The 15779-nt window shown below is 47.4% G+C and overlaps 1 long non-coding RNA gene across 2 annotated transcripts in view; it reads left to right on the top strand.

Moving 5' to 3' along the window:
* The window catches only part of LOC138473667 (uncharacterized), a 151392-nt gene that overhangs the window by 2437 nt on the left and 133176 nt on the right, over window positions 1-15779 (top strand). For both annotated transcript variants that reach the window (XR_011268838.1, XR_011268837.1), the window contains one exon: window positions 14639-14761. This is a non-coding gene — a long non-coding RNA (uncharacterized lncRNA). The remainder of the gene's footprint in view (window positions 1-14638; window positions 14762-15779) is intronic.

Here is a 15779-nt window from a genome sequence, read left to right as displayed (position 1 = left end):
TATACTGTACCTGTGGAAAGAAAAACTCCAGGCTTGACATCATGCGATGTCCAGACAAATTTACTAGACTGGGACAAAATATTTTTGATTCATGGAAGTGTGTTTCATCTGCCGAAATAAGCGTTTTTTTGTTTCTAATCTCTAACTTGGGTTCAGGACTTTTAGCATTAATGAATGCATTATGCAAATAACTGGCCCCACCTGATATTTTGTTCTTGAAATGAGGAGTGACCAGCAGAAAATGCTAGAGCTAGATCTTAGGTCCCGAGTAGGGTAGTTCTGGGCGATACAGTTGTTGAGGTAGCGGGGAGCAGCCTTGTAGAGACATCGGTGAGCAAAAGTCTGTGTTTTGAAGATAAGTCGTGCTTTGATGGGGAGCCGATGAGACTCACATCTAAATGCTGCAATATGATCAGAACATTTGAAACCCAGGGCTGCTTGAAGTGCCTTGTTCTGCCGTAATTGAAATTTGGAGATGTTAGCAGCAGTAGTGCCCAGGAGTAAGACATTACAATAATCCCGTTTTGATAGGATAAGTGCTTGTGCGGGTGTTAGGCAGTTGCCAGGTGACAGGAATTGCCTACTCAGCGAGATGAGACTTGCAGTATAGGCAGTGGAGGAGGCAAGTGAGCTGATGTGCCTGGTCATGCAGAGGTTATCTTTGAGGAGGAACCCCAAGGTTTTGATGTGGTTAAGGATGGGGATGGCAGATGTCATCAATGCGAAAAGGAGGTGTCAAGGTGTTTGAGGCAGTGCGAGGAGCCCAGAATGAGGAGCTCCGTTTTCTCATTGTTCAGGCATAGGTTGTGAGTAGCCATCCAATTTTGGATAGTAATTTACACTGAGTTGATGGTGATGGAGTCGTGAGAGTGATTGTCTGAAATGGGGACGAGAATTTGCGTATCATCCACGAAGTTTGTATAGATGATTTCACTAGAATCAAGGAGCCTGAAGAGAAGTTTTGTGTAATTGTTATATATTGTGGGGGAGAGGCAAGAGAACACCTAGGAGGGCTGGAATGGGCTCAGCAGCTGAGTGCCTAATGAATACTCTGGTGGTGTGCTCATTCAGAAAAGCTTTTATCCAGGTAGTAGCTACAGGAGAGAAATGGAAATGTTGTCAGACCTGCTGGCAGATAATGTTGTGGTCAACTAGATCAAACTCAGCTGAGAGATCAAGTAAGAGGTAGATGGCAAGGTTGAATCACAGATCCTGTCCGTTTGGATTTTTATAGCGAACAGCAGTTTTGGTCTTGTGCTTAGGACGGAAACCGGATTGTCTGTTGCCGAGCAGGCGGTGTTGCTCCAAGAATTGTTGTACTTGGATATAGACTAGACGATCCACAATTTTAAGTAGGAAGGGGACAGTGGTGATTGGCAAGTAGTTAGTGGGAATCGATGGGTCAAGGGAGGGTTTCTTAAGGAGTGGTGAGATCCAGGCAGCTTTGAAATTGGCAGACACTGTGCTAGTAGTGAAGGAGGCATTGGCAAATTCAGTGATGATAGGTGCCAACGCCGAAGCACAAAGCTTAACTAAGTGGGCAGGGAGGTGGGCACCTTTACAGTTAGAAGGTTTGAGCGACTGGATAGTGGTGATCACTTGCTCTAGCATGACTTGGCAGAAAGAGAAAGGGGTAGGTGATAAGGAGTGAGTCCCAGTGGGTTAGTCAGGGGTATTGGGCATGTGTGCTTTAGTAGCAAGCAGGGCCTTTTTAGCATTGATTATGGTCACAAATGAGTCTATTTTGTGAGAGAGGGCCTCTTGAATCTTTGAACACCAGACTATGGGCCTCATTACAGGAATCCGGCTAAAAACGGAGTCAATACCGGCATGGAGGAAGTAGCGTGTCCATGCTCCTTTGACGCCGCTAATAGCGGCTGATTACGAGTGCGCGAATATGCGCGAACCCCCATGCCGGTAATGGCCATGCCACCATGCCGATAAAGGCCCTCCAACCCCCCGATAGCAGCATCATGAACCAGCTGATACCGCCTCCGCCAAGGAGCAAACCCCTTAATAACGACCCCGTAATAACATCATGGTAATACCGGGCTCGTAATACCTGACCAGAAAGTAACGTCATCGAGTTGGAACAGGAAATACCCCGACGGCCATCATTAAAAACACAATCCATTGCCATCGTCCCAATCCGGCAGTGATACAGGGGAGAGAGCAGTGCCATACCACCCAGCATGTCGAAGGCTGCCCGTAAGACAACCCCCCGCCTGCGCAAGATGCGCTTCTCCGATGAGGAGCTAAACATGCTGGCTGACACTCTTGCAGCCCATGCAGATGAGGATTTTGCCTCCAACCTCAAAAGGGAAGCATAAATAAGGAAAAAAGAAATATGGGAGGAGGTAGCACGCAAGGTGTCTGCGGTTGGCACCAGCCCCCGCACAGTCAAAGACTGTAAAAAAAAGATGGGACGACCTCCGTCTCAGGGTCCGGAACATCCTGGCCAGCAATCATAGGAAGGCCATGGCCACAGGCGGGGGTGCCCACTCCCCAGTCAAACTAATGCGCTGGGAAGAAACCTGCAGCACGACCATCCAAATGGAGTCCATAGAGGGCTTCGGCGAAATGGAGACGGGTGCTGCGACATCGGGAGATGGAGGTGAGTGTCCCTGAAAACCCCAGTAGGCCAAACCATGACGTAGTACAACTGATGTGAAAGTGAGCCAAGCCAATGCATGGCCCATCATACACACATATACAGATCCATGTCCAGATGGAGGCCCAAACCCTGCCACTTTGAAATGCATGCTTCATGCCAATCCCATTACCAACAGACACCCAAAACACATGGACCATTTGCATGTCATACATCACATAAACCTCAATACAATGCCATTCCACCTGGTAAGCATCTGGGCCGAATGGAGATGCCACGGCTTATGCCAATGAAACTACGCTGTGTGACACGCCTATAAGATTGCAATGCATGAGAAATGAAATACTGTACAGCATCAACTCATGTATCTTGCATGTAACACCATCACTGATGCCCTGCATCTCTTCTTCCCCACAGGCACTGATGCAGAAGGTGAAAGTCAGGACCCTGCCCCAAGGCCCTCTACATCCAGGGCCAGACCACATGGCACTGGCCATTCTACCTCTGGGGCAGCACCGCTGCCCACAGTGCAACCCAGGGCACGTTCACAGGCCAGGCAGGCACATGAGGAAACCACAGCAGTGGACAAGACTGCGACTACTCAGCTGCCAACAACAGCTGAAAGGGAGGCTGATGGCACCCAGTCCGCTGCCACAAGTTCAGTGGGTGAGGCAGCAGCCACAGTCCCAATCAGCGATGTAGATGTGGAAGCAGAGGAGCTCGAGGAACCTGATGGCACAATCCATGTGGAATGTCCCCGCACTCCAAGCCCCCCGTCGTCCACCTCCCAACACACCATTCAGGGCATACTGTCCAGCCCCATGCTGGCTTCTGCGGTTCTACTGCACAGTCCAGATCTCAGTACCACCCCAGAGGCCAGCCCTGCAATGACCCACCCAGCCGCTGCACCCTCTACAGCCCTTACTGATATTGAGGCACACCTGTCAAGGGTAGAGGCCCGGCAGGACTCGATGATTGAGCTAATCCGTCAATATGTGGCTGATGGTGAAGAAACACGCAGAGCGATCCGTGAGGCCAATGCTGGGACCATTGCGGCCATAAATTCAAGTGCTATCATGATCCGTGACAGTTTGGGGGCCATCACACAGGTCCTAACCAGCATGCTCCAACACATGCAGCGCCAACAACGTGCACCGGTGGTGCAGATCACATCTGCATCCACCCCATTGTCCACACCTGCAAGCTCCACTCCCTCGAGCCCTGTGCGGATGACGAGGTGCAGTGCAAGGCAGACAGAAATGCTGCCCCCGGACACTGATAAAGCCCGGAAATAGTGTGGGATGACAATGGGTGAGGTGGGAGGTGGTGTTGGTGGTGCAGAGGGGATTAAGGGGGTGTTCATTGATGAGTATGTGGTGTTCACTGGAGGTATGGGGTGTTTGGGGGGTATGGGGTATTTATTGGGGGTATGGAGTGTTTGGTGGGTGTATGGCGTGTTTGGGCGGTATGGGGCGGTATGGGGTGTTTGGGAGTTTAAGGGCGATGGGGGGAGGGTGTGTGAGTGGTAGAGGTGGGAAGCACTTTTTTGTAAATATTCTTAACACACCTGTTGTGTTCAAAATCATTTAATGCCTGGACATTGTTCATTTCTTTTATGTCCATTCAATTCACGACAACACACAGTGCCCAACTCCCCACACACCCTGTGTCCATGTCCACACAGTCCCAGTGCTCAGTGTAGCGCTGACACATAACCATAAACATACCTGTGGTTCAGAAGTATTTGTCAATCAGTGATTGGCGTACAGCAGGGCCATCTTGTACATCACGTACTGGCAGGGGTGCTGCTTCTCCTCCATCATCATCCTCATCATCCTCACCCGGTGCATGCATGTCAATGTCAGGTGGGAGTGGTACATTTCTCTGGATGCACATGTTGTGCAGCATTACACAGACCTTGGTGGTCTTTGCCATCTTCTCAGGGCCATAAAGGAGTGCTCTACCAGACCTGCTTAGGCAGCGGGGCCGTGCCTTCAACAGGCCAAAGGTCTGCTCAATCACGTACCCGATTGTACTCCTCTTCGTGCCTGTACCGCGGGTTCCGCACAGGGGTAAGTAGCCACAGCTTCAAGGGATAGCCTCCATTACCTGCATGGGAGCACAAAGAGGTATGTGTGAGTCAATCTGAGCTGACACCTTTAGGATTCACAGCCATGGCTGCAGCTATTTGGTGTTGACATGCACATGTACCTGTATGTATGTACACAGGTTCATTTGATGCGTTGTGTATTGCACTATGGTCTGTCAGTGTGGATTGCGTTCTACAGATGATGCAGGGTGTTCACTTGCATGCTGATGCGGATGTACTGTGGATGCGGAACAATGTCTTGCCACCCATAATTTAGTGTATGCTACTCTGTACGTAATCACACTAGCGGCATTGGCACAGTTGTAAACATGTTCAGTCATTCATCGCTTGACATACCCATGGTGGCCTGCTTGTGAGTCTTGCATGTTGTCATTGATGTAGGGCATTGGTGTTATGTATGCAATTGATGTGTCATGTTTAGGTTGGGTTGTTCAGGACAACAGTGTTTAGCTCTGAGTGCCTTGCCCACTCACCGTGCAATCCCACCCAGGTGGAGTATGCGTCCCCCCCAATCCCACCCAGGTGGAGTATGCATCCCCCCAATCCTACCCAGGTGGAGTATGCATCCCCCCAATCCCACCCATGTGAAGTATGCATCCCCCCCATCGCACCCAGGTGGAGTATGCATCCACCCCCTAATCCCACCCAGGTGGAGTATACATCCCCCCTAATCCCACCCAGGTGGAGTATGCATCCCCCCCAATCCCACCCAGGCAGAGTATGCATCCCCCCACTTCACAACCCCAATGCACTGCCATGGCCCAGTCAGGCAATTTACCGAGCAGCCAGGCACGTCGTCCAGCATGTCACTCCATGTAACGGGGTAGCGTGGAGTTACGCAGTACCATGGCATTGTGTGTTGATCCAGGATATCGGGCGCAACAATATGTTATGATCTTGCAGGAGTCACATACCATCTGCACATTGATGGAGTGGTATTGCGATTGCGGTACGCCGCCTCTATGGCATGAGGGACAACCAATTCGACAAGCTCCTGGGCAGTCCGTGGTAGGGATATGTGGGTGCTAGCGTGCTTCAGGAGGGTATCCAGCCCTTTGGTGAGCATGCGTGAAAAGAGTGGTTGTGATATACCATGCAGCTCACCCACGGTGTGCTGGTAGGTGCCTGTGGCCCGGAAGTGGAGCACAGACACCACCTTTAGTAGCGGGGAGATGGCAGTGCATATTTCTATCAGGCTGACGATGTCGTCGTGTATCATGTCCACTAAGGCGGTGATGGTGTCCCAGTCCAACCGGTACATGGTGTGGATCTGCTCAGGGGTTAGATTGAATGGACTGGGTCTGATGCGAGGGATTGGTTGCTGCCTACGTGGTACCACTGGCTGCACTGGTGGAACTTGCTGGGCCTGTCTCACCCTCCTTATCCTCCTGCGTCTCCTCTGTGCTGCCTATTGTTGTAGCTGTAGTTGTTGTTGTTGTTGTTGTTGTTGCTGTTGTTGCTGTAGTTGTAGCAGTACAGGCATGTCCTCCAGCCCCCTGATTGCAGCAGCTAGTGGTATCATTTTGGTGTAGGAAGGGGTGTGGTGTGTGGGTGTACTCCTTTTGTACTGGGACAGGCTCCATTGACTCCACCTGTGGTGATTGATTGTGTGCACCTGTGGCAGTTGCCTATACTGCAGGTTGCTATTTATGGGTGGTCCGCGATGCCTTTATTGCCGCCGTCAGGCAGGCCCTAATTACCGCCTTCGGGATGCCGGTAAGTGCATGCCCGCGTAACTTGCGATGTCCTCCTATTAGTGGCATCCCGGTATTTCCGCTGCGAAGGGGCGCGTGTACGCGCGCATACTGGTAAGAAGGGGTACGGGACGGGCGGTGGCGATATTGGCGGGTTGTCGGCTCATAATGGCCCAGACGTCGGTAATACCATTCCGCCTTCCTTTTTTCATTACCTCCATGCTATGAGGCCCTATGTCCGCTTGTGAGCTAACAATAGGTGGGGTGGGTGTTTCCAGCTCTCTAAGGATGGAAAATAATTCCCTTGTATTCAAACTGGCATTAGCAATTCTAACATTGTAAGAGTAAGCCTTACAAGCTATTACAGCTTTCTTGTAGGCATGAGCTGCAGTTGCGAGGGTAGTGAGGTTGCTGAGGGAGGGGTGCCTTTTTGTAAGATGTTCTAGGGATCTTGTGGTTCTATCTAGGGTCACTAGGCCATCTGTAAGACAAGTATTCTTGGGTTTGTGGTGCTGTGGTTACTTTTAATAGGCACATGGAGGTTGAGGGTCTGAAGCAGACAGGCATAGTTTTGTTCGGCCAAGTCTAGAGGGGAGGGGTTTGGGGTAAGAGTGCAGGAATTGAAAGTAGCCAAGAGAGATGGCTTAAGATTGTGGTGCGTCAAATTGTGGGTATTTTGAACTATTATTGAAATTGGATTAGTGGCTGGTGGTTTGTGGGGGTTGGACAGGGAGAGCTGAAACTGGATGATGAGGTGCTCCGATCAAAGTACCGGGTCAACAGCTGAGATGTTGACCATCACCTTGGCTGTTAGAAACCAATCCAGGCTGCGCCTTTTATAGTGTGTGGGTACGTCAACCAATTGGTTCAGGTTCATATCGCTAAGAGCTGATGTGAGCTGCAAAGCTCTGTGATCTTGGGCATCTTTGTAGCCTAGGTTGAAGTCTCCATTGATGATACATTCAGTTGATGGTTTCATGAAGGGGGAGAGGAGTCATGGAACCTGGCTGCCTGTAGACAAGAAGCAGGTTAATTGTGGTTTGAGGGTCAGTAGAGAGCTTGGTGAACAGCATCTCGTAACCTGGGGTAAGATACACAGACTGATCTGCAGAGAGGATTTGGAGATGATTGCTACTCCACCTCCAATGGCATTAAGCTGATCCGTCCCAAGAATGGTGTAGTTATTTTGACGGATGTGGGGGCTTGTAGTCTACCTAGTTCTAAGGGCTGTCACAAGTTTTTGAGAGGCCCGTTGCAAACATTTGGTTAGGGCCCCCTTACTATTTTGTTTCGTACTAGTCCATCACCAGGAGTTGTGTGTACTCTTCCCTCTTCGGTTTCTGCATGGAGGAACCTGAATTTGGTCTGGACTATAAATGAAACCAAAGCCACATTGCACACACATTTCTTCAGCAGGCGATTAACTCACTGAACTATTTGAAATGTTGCCCACTACAGCCATTTTTGAAAAATGCAACTTGCTGTCACACAAGTGCCTATCAGCTGGTCTGATCATCTAGTCATTCCTTTCTCTGTCAAGGCTCTCACGGCCCCTCTTGTGCCTCTCTTACCTCGCCATCCTGCTCGTGTCTGGAATACTGTCTGCCGGCCTGCCATTATTCGCAATATTATGATCATCTGCCTACTTCAGCCCCCCTGGATTTCTCCTCGTTTTCCTCTGCATTTACTGCTGCGGCTGACCATCTAGCTCCTCTTCACCCATCTAAGCCTTGCGGTCGCCCCTCTCAACCATGGTTCTCGGCCTCCCTTGCTGATTTGAGATCACTAAAAAGCCAGACCGGATGCAGATGGAGAACTGATTACTCTCCTTCTGCCCTGTCTGCCTTCCGCACTGCTACAGCTAGCTTATCATATTACCATTTTTGAAGCTAAGGGTGGTTACCTCACTTCTTCCATTGAAGCGGCTGCTAAAGCCCCGAATATTTTGCTTAAAACAGTGCAGGCCTTGTCCATTCCTGTCCTTCTTCCGACAACTCTATTCGGACCTTCACATTCTCTGTGCCGCTCTCTATCCTCCTTTTTCCAGGATAACACTTCTCTTCACCGTCAGACGATCCTTGCTGCTCAGTGCTCGGACTCTTTGCTCCCTTTTACTGCTCAGGCTACCTCCCTCACACTCTCTGGTCGCATTTCCCCGTTGTCTCCGAGGCAGATAGTACTGCAGCCACACTGCATCTTAAATCTGCCTCTCCTGCTGACCCTATCCCTCGTTCAGAAGCTTTCTCTATTTAGTACCTCTGACTCTGTCCTGCATTGGTTCATTTCTTTTCTCACTGATTTCTCTCAGTCTCTGTTTCTGTCTCCTTTCACGTCTTCTGCTCTTCCTCTTTGCAGAGTCCCTTAAGGCTCGGCACATTCTCCTCTACTCTGTCTATATCCGTCCATTCATCTTGCTAATTCGGTCCTTTGGCTTTCGCTGTTATTCCTATGCGGACGATACCCAGATACTGGTGCGGCTGCATCTGGCCGCGTCTGACACCGCTTCCCGTTGCCGGTCCTGCCTGTTGGCAATTCATTCTTGGATGATCTGTATTTGACTCTGTCTCAATGGGGACAAGACAGAGGTACTTCTGGTCGGTGCCCAGCCAGATCCTCTCTTTAGTCTGCGGCCTTCTGGCCTCTGGAACTGGGTCCTCTACCCACCCCCTCCCGATCAAAACCCTTTGGGAAAGCTGTCCTCCTCTCTTTCACTTCTTCCCCAGGTGAGTCCAGTATGCCAGGTAGTACATTTCAAACTTTGTGTTCTTCGGAAAGTTCTTCCTGTTATCCCGGTCTCCATTCACTCTACGGTTGTTTCTTCTCTTGTAACTGGTTCCCTGGATTACTGCAACTCCGTGTATTTGGCTCAACCAAAATATCTGCTCCATTGTCTTCAGGTTCTACATAACTCTGCGGCTCGCCTGGCTTTGGGGACCCCTCGGTTCTCCTCGGCCTCTGCCGCCCTGAATACTCTGCATTGGTTACCCATTGCTAGCAGGGTTGATTTTAAGTCCTTGTTTATTGTTCACTGTGCTTTATATAAGAAGGGACATCTCTATCTTCAAGCCAAATGTACACATTACATCCCCTCTCGTTCCCTTCGTGCTGCTTCTTGCTGCTGCATTTCCATCCCCCATAATCGATGTGCTCATTTCGAAGGTTGTTCGTTTTCGGTCTGTGCTGCTAAGTTGTGGAATCTGCTTCCCCTCTCTCTGCGTCGGGTTCAGGACCATCTTGTCCTCTGTCATCAGCTTAAGACTCTACTTTTTCCGTCTGACTAATTTAGTAGTGCCTTTTTTCTACTTCTCTGCCCTGCTATCCTAGTACTTTTCTTTGCCTAGCACCTTGATAGGTTGGTGAATGCCGCGCTATACATGTGCCCTAACATAACATAACATAGCAAGTCATTGACCTAACTACCCCTAAGGGAGGGTATTCGGCATTGTAAAGATACTCTGAAGGAGACCATGGCACTGCCCAGCCGAGTGATATTATGCTTGGTTAACCAAGGGGTCTGCGATTAGCTAACAGCAACATTTAAATCAATGTTCTCAAATGTATGAAATATTGTCATGGTTTCATGAAGCATCCGAATTCGTGCCTTCAAATTGAGTTTGCCAAAAACTGTCAGGTACGCACATTTCAAATTTGCTACCAAACACGTGAAGCTTGCCCACCACAGTTGGCAACCCAGCACAAATCACCATGGATTGTACCGACCAACCAAAGAAGCCATTGGTCACGATCGGGCAGTCATGAGAGATGCCTCACATCCGGTCATCCTCCAATGCTTTAGTGTAAAGCAGCATGGCCTGCAATGCTCACCAGCCATTATAGCATGCAGTGATGGTGCAGTGTGTGCCAAAGAAGCAGCGGCAACAGCTCACGGATGACTGAAAGGAACATGTCTTTTACAGGTATGGTAATGTCCGGGAGGATATCTCAGCGGCAACGTGCTCGCCTTGGAAACAAGATGACACGAAGTAACACAGGTTTGAATCCTGGGTCTGCGCTTATAAAACCTACGGGTATTAAGCGTGTTATAAGTATGCAACTAAGAGAAACATGTTACTGTAACAGCGCCTTGATGCCTGCGGGCTGTGTGAGCGCTTTAAAAATGCAAAATAAAATAAAATGTTTGAGGTGTCGGGAGTGCCACAAATAGGGTATTAGCTCGAAGCATCTATCATTCCAAAGACCGCAGTTTCTGCCATATCGGGCACCTGCTGTTACAGTCAACAGAAAGCACCAACAGCCCGACATTTATCTTAGTACTTCACAAACAACACACAATGCAGATGTACATATAGATATTGACTTAAAATTCCTTCATGCAAACCACGGTCAGCACAGTAAACAATTAATTAAAAAGAAGACTTAGAAGCTAAATCATGGACTGTGGAACTGATAGGGCCAAGTTATTTTTTTTTTTTTAATATCTTTATTTATCCATTTTAAAATAACCAATAAAACAGTAATAATCAATGAAAACATATCACAACCAACATCGAGATCTAATAAATCCTTAGAAAACAATACATGACAGTGAAAGTTTCCCCAAAAACGCACCCCATCCTCCCACCACAACACCCAAGATGGAAAACACAAAGAAACTACACATCAGAACTAGTACATATCTAGAAATCTTCCCCAAATTTTCTCAAACATCTTTAGTTTCCCCTGCCTTCTGTATATGACCTTTTCCATACCTGTGAGACAATACATTTCCTCAATCTAATCTGCAGATTGTGGTGCAATTTGAGACTTCCAGCCACGCAGAATCATTTTCTTACAGTTTGACGCCCCGCTGAATAGTAACTTTTTTTGTGATGAAGACATTGCGTCTAATAAAACATCACATCCTAGTATCATAGTTTTGAAATTGAGAGCGATATCCAAGTCCAGAACTCTCAAACATATTTTACATACATCATGACAGATTCCACGCACACAATCCCAAAGCATGTGCTCTAGAGTGCTAACATCACACCCACAGTTCCAGCAAACATTAGAATCTAGCATACCTCGCTTCATCAGATTTTCAGGGCTCCAGTAGACTCTGTTAAGAATTTGACTTATCTAGACCGCTCACTCAGGCTAAGTGAACAGAGATTTTCATTTACACACATATCATGCCCCAACCGCAAACTCCACTCATCTCTTAATTTTACATTTTCCTTATACTTTCTCACCATTTGTTTATAAATTCTACTTGCAACTGATCCTTCGCAAAGGCTCCCGCTCAGCAGTAAAGAGATCTAGATTCACATCCCCACACCATTTCACCTCTCTGATACACTTTTTCAACCATCTGAAGCCAGTGGTTTATAGTGAAAATGTCGACTGCAAAAATGTAGGAAAAAAATGTAGAAAAAAAAATTTCGAATGTGTTTTTAAAAAAAAAAGAATTTTAATGGTGGGGTCCTCCCAAACCCCCGTTGATTTTTACTACCTAAACCCAAAAAAAAATAGCAATATTGCACTTTGCGCACAGCTCCTCTCTAGAAATCCATTTTCCATCCTTCCAAATGTCACTAATCCAACTCACCCCACCAATAAACCACTCTGGCCAAAACAAAGTGTTCCCCTTATCCCTAATTGCAGGATTTAGCCAAATCGATGCGTTAGGTGATTTCAAAGCAACAGCACCTAACATGTCATAAAGATCTTTCCAGATATTCCGTAAAAACTCTGTTATGGGGACTCTCCTATTAGTCAAGTTCGATGTCGTAAAAACCACAAACAAGCGGACCAGAAAGGCTTGCCTCAGCAACAACCCATCTATCTGGCAGGTTTCTTAAAAAAGGTACAATAAACTGACTAGAAAATGGCAGGTGGTAAGCTCTAAAGCTAGGAACACCAAGTTTAGTTTAGTTTAGTATATTCATTTGTATTGCGCACCAGACCCGAGGGTATGAGGGCGCATGAGCAGCAAGGTTATTCAAAGCTTGGTAAGACCACCACCAAGACCGCCAGCTTGGTAAGACCACCACCAAGACCACCCTTCTCCGATGGAAGCTGAAGCTTCCATAATTTAAGCCTGGGAAGTTTCTGATCCCAAATAAATGACTGAAGCAAGCCATCAATAACTTTCCAATAAGGTGGACTAATGTTCAAAGGGAGCATGCTCAGAATGTAATTAATTTTGGGAGCGGAGGTCATTTTCAGAGCGTTCACCGTGCCCCACAGTGACAAGTTCAATAAAGCACACCTCTCTAGAGACATTTTGAGATCTTTGAATACTTTACCCATATTCTCTTCCACCATATTTCCAATCAAAGGTGTCAACCATATGCCCAAGTATTTCATTCTCTTCTCGCACCATTGGAAGCCCCAATCTGCTACAAATGCCTTATCATATGAATGCGACAATGGCATAACCTCAGATTTGGACCAATTAATTTTTTATCCTACCACCTCATGAAATATTTCAAGAGTATCCATCGATATAGGTAACAACATGTCAATAATCTTGTAAGACTAAGAATAGGTCATCCGCATAAAACCAAATCTTCTGCTCAACCCCCTGAAAACGTATACCTCTCAATTCTTGATCACACCACTGCAAGAGGCTTAATGGCTAAAACAAATAGCAATGGAGACAAAGGGCAACCCTGCCTTGTACCCCTCATCAAATGAAATTAATCTGACCGCAGACTGTTTGTCTTAACATCTGCTGTAGGATGAGCATACAAAAGAGAGATCCAAGAAATAAAATTGTCCCCAAGATTCATGGCACGCAAAACCAAAAACAGTCCCAGTTAACGCGGTCAACTGCCTTCTCGGCATCAAGAGAGAAGACCGCCATGTCCTTTCCTGAGTTCTGGTCCTGTGATATCGTTAATAGCATTTTTCGTACATTCGTGATACAGCCAAGTTAGAATTCCAGATCATCTATTTGACCACATTTGTAATCCTGGGCACATCACCCTTTAGCCTTTATGTTCCAAAATTGTGTGCGGTGTATCAACAGAGCAGAATCACCCCCACCCTGTGCCAAAAAAGTCAGATCACTCCATACGTAGCGTTGCATCTTTGACTACTGGAGGTAGCCTCTCCCCCGATTTTCTGCAGAAGTTACTGACAGAAAGCCTCCCAAGCCTCACACCTCAGTTTCAAAACGACTCATTAACATTCAAAGAAAGAACGCAATGGGCCCACCTCGTCACTCTCCTGGCCCTACCACACGTTCCTGCGTTGCTAGATAACCACACATGAGTAATGATTCGGCAGGGAGCGCTGCTGTAATCTGCTGCAATACAGCACGTGATGACACTGCAACTCCTCTCTGGAATCAAAAGCGTGGAACAAGCCGATCCATATGCTCGCAATTTGACTGGGAAACGCAAGGTTTTTTTCAATGTGTAAGAGACATTCACTGTAATATCAACACATTAGAATACACTAATGATTAGGCAGGTGCGCTGAGTAGGGAACCTGTACTGATGGCTCTCTGATCATGTGTGTGTGTTTGGTGCATGGATTCAAACAATGCGCGTTTTATGTGCTAGTGAAACCGGCCTCTGCCCAGCAACTTCGAATGCCCGTAGGATATCTGTTTATGACTGGGTCTATACATGTATGCCAGATCATGCTTGGAAAGAATGCAGAGCTGGTGCTGTCACAAGATGAGGTTCAACAATTATGAATTTCGAACACCCTAAACGCCCTGTAACGCCCTAAAGCATTCATCGGTTCAGACGTTGCATATCAGGGCTTACAAGTCAGCGTTGTAGCCCTTTTAACACTTTTTTTCTTTTCCTAAACTAGGTACTTGGTTCAATGAAGAACACTGTGTCTAGTCCAAACAGATTGCAAGCACATCTTGTCACAAACCGTAAACGATGTGTGCACCCACCACCCCATCCACCCAATATGGCACTCGCACGTCAGCACTTCATTTCGCACCAGCTACACTTGTGCAGTAAAACCTCTGGTACACTTTGCATACATTTCAACATGCTCAATGCCTCACTATTGTATTGCCCAGTCGTTCTACTGCTGGTACAATATTAATACAATCTCAGAATGTAAATGAATCTGATTGGAACAAGGCGTGTATGTTAAACCAAACCAGACGAGTAAAGTCCCTCAGTGATCAGCGCATGCTGTGTGTGCTACTGCCTCTTCTACCGGCCTCTTTTTTACGTTATGTGCACCTTGCATTAGTTTAAGTGTAATTGTGCACCCTGACCATGCGTTACCTCTTTTTTTAGATGCCAGAATTTTGCATCCTGTGGCACAGGACCGGGTGCTGGACGACCGGAGTACACCAACACCAAGCAGGAGCAGCTTGTATTGCCTTGTCTGTAACCTCGAGATGACCCTAACTGCAGGCAAGCCAAGGTAAGTGCAAATACTTACATTCACAGTAATTTGGTATTATAAATGCTACATATGGTGATCCATTCTTGCATGAAATGTGTATCATATTACAGTGATATCATAACCATATTGTTCTTAGTTACTGAGGAACGATGCTATGTGATGCCATTTCCTGTTCTATTGAGAGGTGAAAGGTTGTGTGCCATCCCTTCCTGTGATGTCACGTGGGATGTGATCAGTTAACATCAATTCCTGTGATATCGTCAGAGGTTAAGGGTTGTGTAGTCACTTCCGCTACCCCTGGCATTTTGGTAAATGATGTTCCTGTTCAATGATGGTGAACCATGCTTCTTAACATTGTACCAGTGGGTGAAAGCAGGTTTGGATGCAGCGAGTCGTGGTGATCCAGGCAGGAAGTAGGTGTTGAGTCAGGTTCAAGGTGAACCTGCGTTGCGGTTCAATTAATTGTTTGTTCAAATGATGTAGGTTGATGAGATCACCAGGGTCAGTTCGATGTTTGATCTTGCGTCGATGACATAGATGTTGGGGGATCAAGGTGATGTTCAAGACATGGCCGTTCAATGCTTCCACAGCGCTAAGCTTATTTTTGAGCCAGAGCAACCGACATGCATAGCTGGCATGGTGCAGTGGCAAACTGCCTAGAGGAGCAGCAACAGTGGTTAAACAGATTCAAAGAAGTACCAAAAGCAACATGCTGGGTCCTGATGGTTCAAAGGACTTTGAATGCGGTTGGTGATGGTTCAATGACATTTGGCACTTTAGAATGCAGGAAACTAGCAGTTTTGCATATGCCGGTGCTGTTAGGCCCAATCCTGGAGTTCAGGGACAAGACTGATCCTTGTTATCTTCACTCCCAACCCAGGTGTAGCTAGGTAACTAGCTATCACCTCCATTTAGGAGCATGGATCTCATTGCAGCTGACAGATAGAGGCAGGTCTTTCTCCAGCAGCAGCTCATCCACATCATGTGCTGGACAGGGGTAGGTAGCAGAACTTGCCTCTGCCTTCGAACACCTGCC

The sequence above is a fragment of the Ambystoma mexicanum genome, chromosome 8 (assembly GCF_040938575.1).
Source record: "Ambystoma mexicanum isolate Mex_15411 chromosome 8, UKY_AmexF1_1, whole genome shotgun sequence".
In the NCBI taxonomy this organism is placed as follows: Eukaryota; Metazoa; Chordata; class Amphibia; order Caudata; family Ambystomatidae; genus Ambystoma; species Ambystoma mexicanum.
This window is presented reverse-complemented; position numbering and strand designations above follow the sequence as displayed.